This window comes from Nycticebus coucang, chromosome 12 (assembly GCF_027406575.1).
Source record: "Nycticebus coucang isolate mNycCou1 chromosome 12, mNycCou1.pri, whole genome shotgun sequence".
NCBI classification, from domain to species: Eukaryota; Metazoa; Chordata; class Mammalia; order Primates; family Lorisidae; genus Nycticebus; species Nycticebus coucang.
Window position 1 is genome coordinate 105,229,674 of NC_069791.1, and position 11,868 is coordinate 105,241,541.

At 48.8% G+C, this 11,868-nt stretch overlaps 1 pseudogene; it reads left to right on the forward strand.

The window, feature by feature from the left end:
* Positions 1-327: 327 nt before the first annotated feature.
* LOC128562061 (dual specificity protein phosphatase 7-like) lies at positions 328-10,148 on the forward strand (annotated as a pseudogene).
* The last annotated feature ends 1,720 nt before the right edge of the window (positions 10,149-11,868 follow it).

Here is an 11,868-nt window from a genome sequence, read left to right on the forward strand (position 1 = left end):
TTGTTGCTCAACCCTGTGTGTGGCAGGCAGGTTCTTTGCGACTCGGGGAGGTTTTACAAAGCTTCACCAAGAAGTGAGTTTCCATCTCCCTAAGGCAGCAATACTCAGACTGACAAAGGGCTGACCCCCGAGGTCAACAGCCAAGAGTGAGGACAGCCCTGTTAGCATCAGAAAACACTAATAAGGGACCCAGCTCTGCCAAGATGGGAGACATTCTGCCATCCTGGGTTAAGCTGCTTGACTGCAATATGGCATAGACCTAGCCCGGGATTAGCCCGGGACGCATCAGTAACAGCTACTTCCATTTGCATCTCACGAAACACCAGCATGCATGTCATCTCGTTTTTGTCCATCCACAGTCCTGTCAGGTAGGTGGAATGGGATTGTTATTTGTATAACACTTTGTTTCTTTGTGCAAGACAGCACGTATACAGTGCCGCCAGGCTGAACCCATGCTACTCGGAAGGGAGCAGAAACACACGCAGACCAAAGAGTCAAGTCCAAGGCTGAGGTGATCGTGAGGATGCCATACACAAACATGCCTCCAGGCCTGTACCCACGTCCAAACAAGGAGAAGGGCAGGATTGGTCAGACATCCAGGTTTCCCCAATCTTAGTGTTTAGCAGAGCATGATCTGAGGACCAGAGAGGGCAGTGACCCTAGATTTATAATGAATTAACATTCCTGCAAACCCACAGTGTCCTCCTCCAAAGACAGTCACAGGTCAGAGTGCAGACCCAGAATCTCCAAGGTCCAGCCCACCCTCACCACTGCTCCAGGTCATTCTATGCAGGATGTTAGGGTGAACCCACATATACCCTCTGGTCTCATCAGCCTATAGAGCTTATTGCCAGAACTACAATAACTGAAGTCAATCAACAAGAAAAGAGCAAACAGCCCCATTAATTACTCGGCAAGAGACATGAACAGAATCTTTTCCCAAGAGGGTGGACAAATGGCCAACAAAATGAAAAAATACTCATCATCCCTCATCATCAGAGAAATACAAATAAGACCAGAGATTTTGGCGTGGATGTGGAGAAAAGGGTACACTTCTACACTGCTGGTGGGAATACAAACTAGTACGTTCCTCTCAGAAAGATGTTTTGAGAACACTTAGAGATCTAAAAATAGACCTGCCATTCAATCCTACAATTCCTCTAGTACTTATATACCCAGAAGACCAAAAATCACATTATAACAAAGATACTTGTACCAGAATGTTTATTGCAGCCCAATTCATAATTGCTAAGTCATGGAAAAAGACCAAGTGCCCACTGATCCACGAATGGATTAATAAATTGTGGTATATGTACACCATGGAATATTATGCAGCCTTAAAGAAAGATGGAGACTTTACCTCTTTCATGTTTACATGGATGGAGCTGGAACATAGTCTTCTTAGTAAAATATCTCAAGAATGGAAGAAAAAGTATCCAATGTACTCAGCCCTACTATGAAACTAATTTATGGCTTTCATATGAAAGCTATAACCCAGTTACAACCTAAGAATATGGTGAAGGAGGAGAAGGAGAATAGGCAGAGGGAGGGTGATTGGTGGGATCACACCCACGGTGCATGTCACAGGGGCACATGTGAAACTAACTGGATGTAGGGTGTAAATGTCTCAACACAATAACTAAGAAAATGCCAGGAAGGTTATGTTAACCAGTATGATGAAAATGTGTTAAATGGTATATAAAACCAGTGTATGGTGCCCATAATTTTATTAATGTACACAGCTATGATTTAATAATAATATAAAAAAACACTTTGACATATCACATAACCCCAGTGAACGCAGTCCACATCCCAAGGCGGCAGAGGCTGGTGTGGGTGCAGAGAGAGGGCAACCCTGACACACTGTCTGTGGGACTGCAAACAAATACAGCCCCTTTGGAAAGAAGTGTGAAGAATCCTCAAAGAACTCAGATTAAACTTCCACTTGATCCCAAAATCCCACTACTAGGCATCTACCCGGAAGAAAAAAATCATTTTATCATAGGACATTTGCACTCAAATGTTTATAGCAGCTCAATTCATAATTGCAAATATGTGGAAACAACCCAAGTGCCCAAAAATCCATAAATGGATTAATAAAGTATGGTGTATGTATACCATGGAATACTATTGAGCCATAAAAAGGCGGAGACTTGATATCTTTTGTATTTACCTGAATGGATTTGGAAAACATTGTCCTAGGTAAAGTTTCTCAAGAATGGAGAATCAGTCATCCCATATACTCAGTACTATGTTGAAACTAGCGGACAAACAACTACACACCTATAGGAGAGAAAAACACAATTAAATCCAAGAAGTGAGGAGCCCTCACCTAACAGGTGCAATGCAGGGGCAGTCTAGGGCACACTTCCTGCCTGGGTGAAGGAACCAACTACAACTTGGACTTAGCCTTGTAAATGCAAAGGTTTGTGTACCCTCATATTAATCTGAAATTTTAAAAAAAGAAACAACAAAATCTGGTAATACCTATTCTTTTTGCTTTGCCTTTAATTATACATATATTACCAATAGCTTTCCAATTATAAAATACGTTAACAATGGGTTTGTCACTATGACTTCTCTGATTTTTATTGTCTCCATTTGTCAACAGAAGGGTGGCAAAAAGAAGCTAAAAGCATGTTACACGGGACCATAATCCCCTCCCAATAGCATTCCTCGCAATGGAGACAGAATTCACAGCCCTAGGCTGGTTCCCTTGGCTCTGAGGGGTGGCAGCCACATCCTTCCTGTTCCTTTACCCGCGAGGCCCCCTACATATCTATTTACCCTTATAACATTCCACCCCTTTTAAAACACCAATACTTTCTGTACCTCTTTTACTCTAGCTCCTAATCTTCTTTATAGAAAACCCTAACCTCCACATTCTCCCTGGCCCAGCATATAACCCCTCATCTCCTTTAGTCACCCCCCACTCACATGATCCTTACGCTTTTCAGAACTCATTCCTTGATTGCTGGCCTTCAGTCACAGTAACCTTACACTGTTTTTCCAACATCTCTCTCTTTCACTTACTTAACCCCCAAAACGCAGGCTTTACCACTGTGTCTTCCTCCCACATTATCACCTCTACTCCTCTGCCTCCCAGCACCTCCTCACAACAGCCAGAACTCTGAGCCCTCACAAAAGCCTCACACCTCACACAAGGTGACTCCATTAACATACAATAGACTCTAAGTGTCCTTTCCACATCACCATGCAGGGATACAGGTAGAAGTTGGTGAAATGGAGGCATTCATACTTTCCTGCCAGGAGTGCAAAATTCATTCGGCTTTTCCAGGAAATTACTTGAAAATACACATTAGCATCTTTCAATATTTTACTACTTTGCCCAATAATAATCCTGGTAGAAAGTATTTCAAGCTTTAAGTCATTAGTTCATTGCTAATCAGAAAACTGGAAAGAAAGTTGAAGTAAACTACAGCATTTCATGAGGTTGATGAGTTTAGAGAAACATGGAAATGATACACCACCATTTCCAAAAGATAGGACCACAGAATATGTGCCTTCTGCTTCTGAAATGTCAACGCAAAGCTACTCAGGAAAAGAAAGGCTGAGCCAGACAAGAAACTAGCCCCACCTTCATCTAGTTTCTCTGCATGTATGTATACATTTTTCTAGGCCATTGGAACTAAGCCATACTAGTTCCAATCTTATTTACGTATATTTATTTACTTCAGGAGGCAGAATTTCACTCTGTGGCCTAAGCCTCGAGTGCAGTGGCAGACTCAGACCTCACTGTAACCTCAAACTTCTGGCCTTAAGGTATCCTCTTGCCTCAGCCTCTCAAGTAGCTGGGACTGGCTGGGTGCGGTGGCTCACACCTGGAATGCTAGCACTCTGAGAGGCCGAGGTGGGTGGATTGCTTGAGCTCACAGGTCCAAGACCAGCCTGAGAAACAGTGACACCTCATCTCTATAAAATAGTCGGCCATTGTGGTGGGCGCCTGACGTCCCAGCTACTCAGGAGGCTGAGGCAAGATGATCACTTTAGCCCACGAGTAGGAGGTTGCTGTGACCTATGACACCACGGCACTCTCCTGTGGGTGACAACGTGAGACTCTGTCTCAAAACAAACCAACCAACCAAAGTAGTAGCTGGGCCTACACGCATGTACCCACCCAGACTTTTCACTGTCCAGAAGAGTCACTGGTGAAAATATAGTGACTTTCCCCCCACAAAAAATTACTCAGTGAATAGCCAGCTATTGACATACACTTTGAAAGGGAAATTTCTCCTTGAATTCACAGAGCTTGAGCTATAACTAAGGACACAGTAATATATGTGGATATGATGAAAGTGTAGTTTGCTAAGTGTATCCTTAACTGAGACTTTCTGTAAGTAAACATTTGTAACTATATATTTTATCTAATCTTGAACCAATATTGTCTTATTGGTTCTGGAAATACTTGATGATGCAGGAACAGTAGAAACGTCCGGGGATGTATTTCTAATCAAGAATGGAACCTCTGCTTGTAGTCAACAGGTCAGTTTTGTTTCTTTTTCATTTGAAATCCTCACTAGTGACTCTACTTGGGGGTACACTGTTGACCCTCATATGACTTCTTTTAAGAAAGGGAATACAGTGTGGAGGATGGGGGTTGAGTTTTTCAGAGAAACTACTTCAACTTCAATGACAGCTTTGCACACGTGAAAGCCCACTTGCCTGCACAGCAGCAGTTGGACCTCACAGGGTGGATTGTGCCTTCACTGGGAAGCTCTGTGATGTCCATCCCCATGGTGACGGGAGAGTAAATATCTCGGCCCCTCCTGCCACCACTTGCCATATCACTAAGGGAAACCTCAAAAGCCGTCTGAAAGGTATGTTCATACTGACCTGTGTGACACTATGCTCTTTCACAAGGACCAGTTAGAGTATTTCTTACAATATTTGACTTACAAAATTATCCTCTGCATTTTCCCATGGGTGGTTATAGTGAGTTTGTGGTTTTGTTTGATGCCCCAATGTATATGTTGGATTCTCCTGTCAAACAGGTTGCCCTATTCTTTTAGGAATAGAATCTTTTTTCTTATATCCTGTGATTCTCAAACATGCTCAGGTAGATGTCCCTTAAATTGGAAAATATAGGAACATCTATGTCAATGTCATCTTAACAAAGTAGTTGCCAAAACCATTCATTTTAATATTTTGGAGGAAATCCAGAAGGCAGAGATGACTTTGTGGGTTTTCAAATGTTATAGTCTGTTTTATACACGTCTCTCTTCTTTTTCTTGAAATGTGTGCTGAGCTCAGAAAAACTAATGGTATGTCATTTCTGTTCATACATAAATTTAAGGAACCAAATATTCTCCATGTGTGCTCCCTGGTGTCACTAGATAAACAAAAAACACACATTGACTTCAATTCTGGTGAGGCTGGTCACATAAGTAGTCAAAGGGCTGTGGGTGTTGCCGGTTTCTTTCTATAAACTACCAAAGCATCAGCCCAGTGGCCGCTCTTCCTGTGAATTCCCCCTAGCTGCTTACTCGGGTTTAACGAGTGGTAGGAAAGGTTATTGTTTATGAAAACATCATGAGGCAGCTTTTCACAATGCCCTACAGTGAGCACACTTGGGAGATGAGAAGACACTGGTCATTCAGTGTGGTCCTCTGAGGGGCAGCTCCCAGTATGACCATACTGGGGGAGGAAGGCCACAGATGTGATGCCAAGACCCTCAGAGGATTTCCTTCAGAGGGAACAGGGCCACATTAGGGATGGCAGATGTGTAGAGGAGAGAAGATGTGTCGTGATCAGGGAAAACTCCTTATCCAGCCATGTCCTCCGGGGCATCGACTTGGATTCCCCTTGAACAATGGATAGGAATATTGGAGAAAGAGAGTCAGGGGAGCACTTGCATCACGAGTCCAGGATATGACGGAGAGGTCCCAGTCATCAGAGGTCTGTGCCTCCCATGGGACCATGTACCCTTCCCATGCCAGATCCCTCACTCATTCATGATGTGATGCTAAAAGCCACTCAGCTTCCCTCAATGTCACAACCACTCAGTAGAGAACAGGAGGTACAGCACCTGCTCTGCCCACCCACGGGCTGATGTGGGGATCCCAGGTCATAATGCCAGATGTTCCCTGACAGCTGCAGAGCATCATACCCACAGAAGGGATGAGGAATCACCCTCCATTCCCCACTGCCCTGGAGTGATGCGAGCACCCTACCTGGTGTCCAGTTTGTTCCCCGTGCCATTTAGCAAACACGGAAGATGACTAAGGGACCCAGTCCTCTTCCTCATGATTCACCTGGATTGAGTCATTTTAACCTCCTCATGTCATGGCAACAAATAAGCCTATTACCATTGTCCTATGAGAGTGCAGAGAACTGAGGACAGAGGGATCTCAGACCTCCTCAGGTGTGGGTGCCTGTCAATGGGCTTGGACCCCATCCCTCACTCTGCACCACCAGCACCCTGCTCTCTGTCTGTCTGCTCTGCTGCCTTTCTGTGTGGTCTCATCTCCATGAAGTCATGGCCCACACAGGCTCCCTGAACTCCACGATCTTTCTGAAACCCAGCTTTCATCAGAGGGCTCTGCTTGGAAGTCAGGAAACAATGGGATAAGAGGTTCAAACTCACAATCAAATTTTACTAGTTCTCTCTAAACTTCTTTCAGGAAGATGCCTGCAGTTGTCCCTATTGTGAAGGCACTAACCACATTCTTTGGTGACAGTGATGCCCCCAGCGACCTCCACAGAGCAGAGCTTTGTAATGTATGAGGTTGGTCACCTGAAAAACTTACTGTGGCCATGAAGGTTATTCAGAATAGTGATTGGGGATTACTTGGTGTCCCACACATAACACAAACCTAAGAAGAGGGTAAGCCGTGTTTTCATGGAGCAATATTTTAATTTTCCTGCTGCCACCACAGAATTCAATATACATTTGCAAGTCAAGATTGCTTCACATTAGATGGCAGCCAACAATTCAAGTTCATGTCTAGTTACTACCTGATTATTGACCACTGGCATCAGTATCTCGCTGGCCCATGCTTGGTGGGTGAGACATGTCATCTTTGCCCTTTGGGAGGCTGAGGCAAGAGGATCACTGGGGCCCAGGACTTTGAGATTGTAGTGAGCTTTGATGACACCACCCACACTCTAGCTTTCTAGCCAGGGAGGGAGAGTGAGACCCTGCCCTCACCCCATCGCTGAAAATATCTGCCTGAGCAATGGTGTTAAATGACGATTTTTAATAAAGGCATCATCACATCTAGAAGAGTTTGGGATTGACATCAAACTGGATCCGAGTTCCCTTATCAATCTTTCCTCTCTCCCCCATGTCCTATTTGCAACTATCAATGTCTTCACTTACTGGGATACATTTATTACAATTAACCCAAAACTTGACACCGGATTATCTAAAGAAAATCATTTCCATTCAGGTTCACTCTTTCCATTGGGCATTTCTGTCGAGTGTGACACGCTCACAGCCCTGTTGCCCATTGGGTCCTCAGGTGGTGCACTCCCCTGCCCTCCAAGTCCCCTTATCTTACCGCTTCATCTCTGTTGTTGGTCCACAGACCTGGCAACTATGGAGATTTTCACCATTTTTGTAGTTTTCCATTTTCCAGAATGTCATGTAGTGGAAATGACATCTAACGGAGCTGTCGTCGACTATCATTTCACTCGTCCATGTATAGTGAACGTGCCTTGATCTCTCTGCGATGGCTTGTGTGTAACATTTCATCTGCTGTTTTCTCTCCTTTGTTTCAGCAAACCAATGTTTCTCCTGCCCCTGTTGCCCTTCAGTCGTCCCAGCTGTCCCCCCCATCCCTCTCTACCCCCAGCCTGTTCCCCTGACCCCATTCCTGCCACCTCCTCGCCTCTGGTGCCCCCTCGACCTATTTAGGTCATCAACCACTTCTCGTCCACGGTCTCTGCCTGCCCCTGCCAGTTCATATCCCCTTCCTCGCCCCCCGTCCCTGCCCACCCTCACTGTTGCACGACCCCACCCCAGCCCCCTGTTCCAGCCTGGAGGCGCCACTCCACAACCCCCTCCCAGCCCCCTGTACCTGCCTCGTGCCCTAAACCCACAACCCCCTCCCAGCCCCCGTTCCTGCCTGGTAACCCCCCTGCACAGCCCCCTGCCAGCCCCCTGTTCCTGCCTAGTAACCCCCCTGCACAGCCCCCTCCCAGCCCCCTGTTCCTGCCTGGTAACCCCCCTCCACAGTCCCCTCCCAGCCCCCTGTTCCTGCCTGGTAACCCCCCTCCACAGCCCCCTCCCAGCCCCCTGTTCCTGCCTGGTAACCCGCCTCCACATCCCCCTCCCAGCCCCCTCCCAGCCCCCTGTTCCTGTCTGCTAACCCCCCTCCACAGCCCCCTCCCAGCCCCGAGCCCCTGCCCACCTGCAATTGCCTTTGGCCCCTTTTCTGGTGGCGTTCGAACAGAATTGCCCCAGAGCCACCAGCCAGGCAACCCTCGCCACCGCCATCCTGCCCACTTCGCAGGCTGCGTTGGTGGCGGTAGCCCCAGTGTGCAGCAAATCCAAGAAGAACAGGATGCGGGGCCACCCTCATCGCCTGCGATGGACTGGCCATGCACTGGAAGCACAGGCAAGGACTTTGCTCTGCAGCGTGCCTTGTTCTTGGTAGAAGTGAAAGACACCCCTCAGCAAAACGGGTCGTTTTCCCTGGGACCCAGCATCATGGGTTTCTGTGGCCTCTGTTGCTGCTGAGAAAAGAGGCCTGTCCCTAGCCCACGTCACCTTCCCCATCAACTTGTGCTTCCCCCTCTGAGGTAGTCTTACTCCTTGGCACGTAGACCGCAGGCTAGTGATGGGAAATGGGCAGGATGCAGGTGGGGAGGGTTCCCTGGCTGGAGGGTGGTGTTGCCTGGCCTCTGACTCTGGGGCAATTCTGTTGGAGGGCCATCAGAACAGGGGCCCAAGGCAACTGCAGATGGACAGGAGCCCAGGGCTGGGAGGGGACTGTGGAGGGGGCAGGTCCTCAGACCAGCTCCTCCCTAACCTGCTGGTCGACCACCATAGCCAGCATCCACAGCTGTTTCCAGCTCCGGCCCTTCCCATCAAACACCATCAGCACCACCTGGCATTTCCTGCCAAGGTGCACGGGACAGATCTCATCAACTGGCCAAGCCACGGCTCCAGCTGGGAGACAGAGCTAGGAAGTGGTCTACCCTGTTCCACTGCCGACCTCACAGGCTCATTGAGCCACCACACAACAAAACGACTATGAATCTAGCCATCCCCGTCCTCAGGCTGCGCCGTCCACACTAGGACAACCTGCACATCCGCTCCATCCTCCCCAACCACGCCCACAAGGAGCATTTGGTCACATGCTGCAAGGAGGCCACAGTGCTGCTGGAGGATGAGGCCATGGTCCGGTGGCAGCCCGGTGCTCAGTCTGCTGCTACAGAAGGTGCGTGACGACGGTTGAACCTCCAAGGTGCCTTCAACAAGCTCCAGAGTCCTCAGAGCCCTGGGAGACCAACATGCACAGCTCATCCTCACCCAGTAGCTCGCCACTCACCTCTGTGCTGGGCCTGGGGAGCTCAGGCATCGACTCAGACCCAGAGCTGCCTAGCAGTGCCACTGAGTCAGATGACAGCCCTGTGCCCTCTCTCCAACCAGACTTCCCAGACCAGATCCTGCCCTACCTCTACCTCAGCTGTGTCAAGGACCCCACCAACCTGGACATGCTTGGAAGTACCTCATCAAATATTTCCTCCATGTCACACCCAACTTACCCAATGCCTTGGAGCAGGGTGGCAAGTTCACCTACAGGCACATCCCCATCTCTGACCTCTGGAGCCAGAGCCTCTCCCAGTTCTTCCCTGAGGCCACCAGCTTCATTGACGAGGCCCATTCCAGGACGTGTGGTGTCCTGGTGCACTGCCTGGCAGGCATCAGCCGCTCAGTGACAGTCACTGTGGCCTTGCTGAGGCAGAAGATGAACCTGTCACTCAATGACGCCTATGACTTCGTCAAGGGGAAAAAGTCCAACATCTCGCCCAACTTCACCTTCCTGGGGCAGCTGCTGGACATTGAGTGGATGCTGGGGCCCAGCAGCTCATGCCACAACCATGTGCCCAGTGAGCAACTCTACTTCTCCACACCCACCAATATCAACCTGTTCCCTCTCAATACGCTCCAGTACACGTGAGGCCTGGCACAGTGCTGGGCATGGCATCAGGCCACCACTCAGCCCTCATCATGGGGCCACGTGGGAGGACCCAAGCCTGCTGCCTCTGGCCCGAGGAACCCACAGATGTCGCCTGTGCCCAGAGGTCCAGGCTAACCAATGAGTGAGTGCCCTCACCGTCCTGTGGGAGTAGGGCCCATAGGCAGGGCCTCCCTCTGCAAGGGTTGCTGGAGAGGACTCAGCTCTCAGACACGTGTGGCTTTGGGGGTCCGACAGGGCCTCACTCTTTCTTAGGACACTCCTTTCCAGCCCATTGGCTACTTTTGAAAGACATATCCATGGACTTGAGTTGACTTTTTACCTTTGGCAGATAAATACAAGCTCCCTGGAGCACAAAGAGTGTTTCAGCTCTTCTTGATGTTTCTTTTGTTCACAAAATAGTGTTCTTTTCAGGCCACATGCAACAGTGGACTAACCAGTGGTATAAACCAGTATGTCATCCCTTTCTCAGAGAGAGAAATATTCTCAGGTTTGTTTTTTGTTCTCCAGAAAACAATTAGGTTTGTTTTTGTTTTTTATGGAAAAGACAAACGCCGTGTTGATCTGGACCAAATGCGTCTTGCACACGTGTGAAGCCTCCATTTCCTCGGTGGGTCCTTCTTGAAGGGGTGGCTTCCTGCTCTCCAAGTGTTGGGACCCCCAGTCCTGCCGTCTTCCACCTTTGGCCCAGTCCAGCGTGGCACTGCACTTGGCAGTGAGGACTGCTGCAAGGTGTGATTGGTGGTCTGGACGGGTAGTCTTTGCAAACTCAACTCTCCCATTCTCCCCTCTAGGGGTCCCTACAGACATCCCTGAGGCAAAAGATGGGGGGCCTGGGGCTCTGCCACCATCCTGCTAGTGATGGGCAGCAGGGGACTACCACGCAGTAGCATGAAACCTCTGGGCTCAGGTCCTAGGAGGGCATAGGCCCTGGGCCCTTTGATATATTTACCCACTACTCTGTGTCTGTGTGTAACTGGGAGACAGTTTCTGCTTATCCACACATACCAACCACAACTTGTTCCCACTCAATACACTGGGGAGAGCTTAGGTGGTAGTGGGGCTAACCCTGCCTCTAAATTCTTCCCTGACTCTGGGTGTTGCTTTGGTGCAGCTGCCTCTCCCAGCCTCATTGTCCCGGTTAAGCCTGCCGGGTTCTCATTTGCCCATGCCTTCTACTGCCCCGAGACTTGCACCCATTTCAACCCTAGGGCAGGGGGGCCAAGGATGGACAGGTGGAAAGGATGTGTGGCTCTGTCTACCCCACCCTCCATATCCACAGCACAAAGCCACGGATCCTATTCTCCTCCTCCAGTTTTGTTCCTTCTCCAACCTCAGTTCTATCAGGTGTGAGGACTGCCCCAGGGAGGGGTAAGCGGTCAGGCCAGGGTCCTGATGGAGCAGCACTCAGCATGTGAGTGAGGCCCCAGAAACTCTGCCCCACTGCATCTTACCCACAGGGTGGCTTTCGGGGATCCTTTAGAGCAGCAAATTAAAATCTTGCCACAGTTGAAAAATTGACAAAAAGCTTCCATACCATACATGGTTTTTTCTCTTTCTCTTTCTCTTTTCTTTTTGGAGACAGAGTCTCACTTTGTTGCCCTTGGTAGAGTGTTGTGGTGTCACAGCTCACAGCAACATCCACCTCTTGGACTTAGGCGATTCTCTTGCCTCAGCCTCCCAAGTAGCTGGAACTACAGGT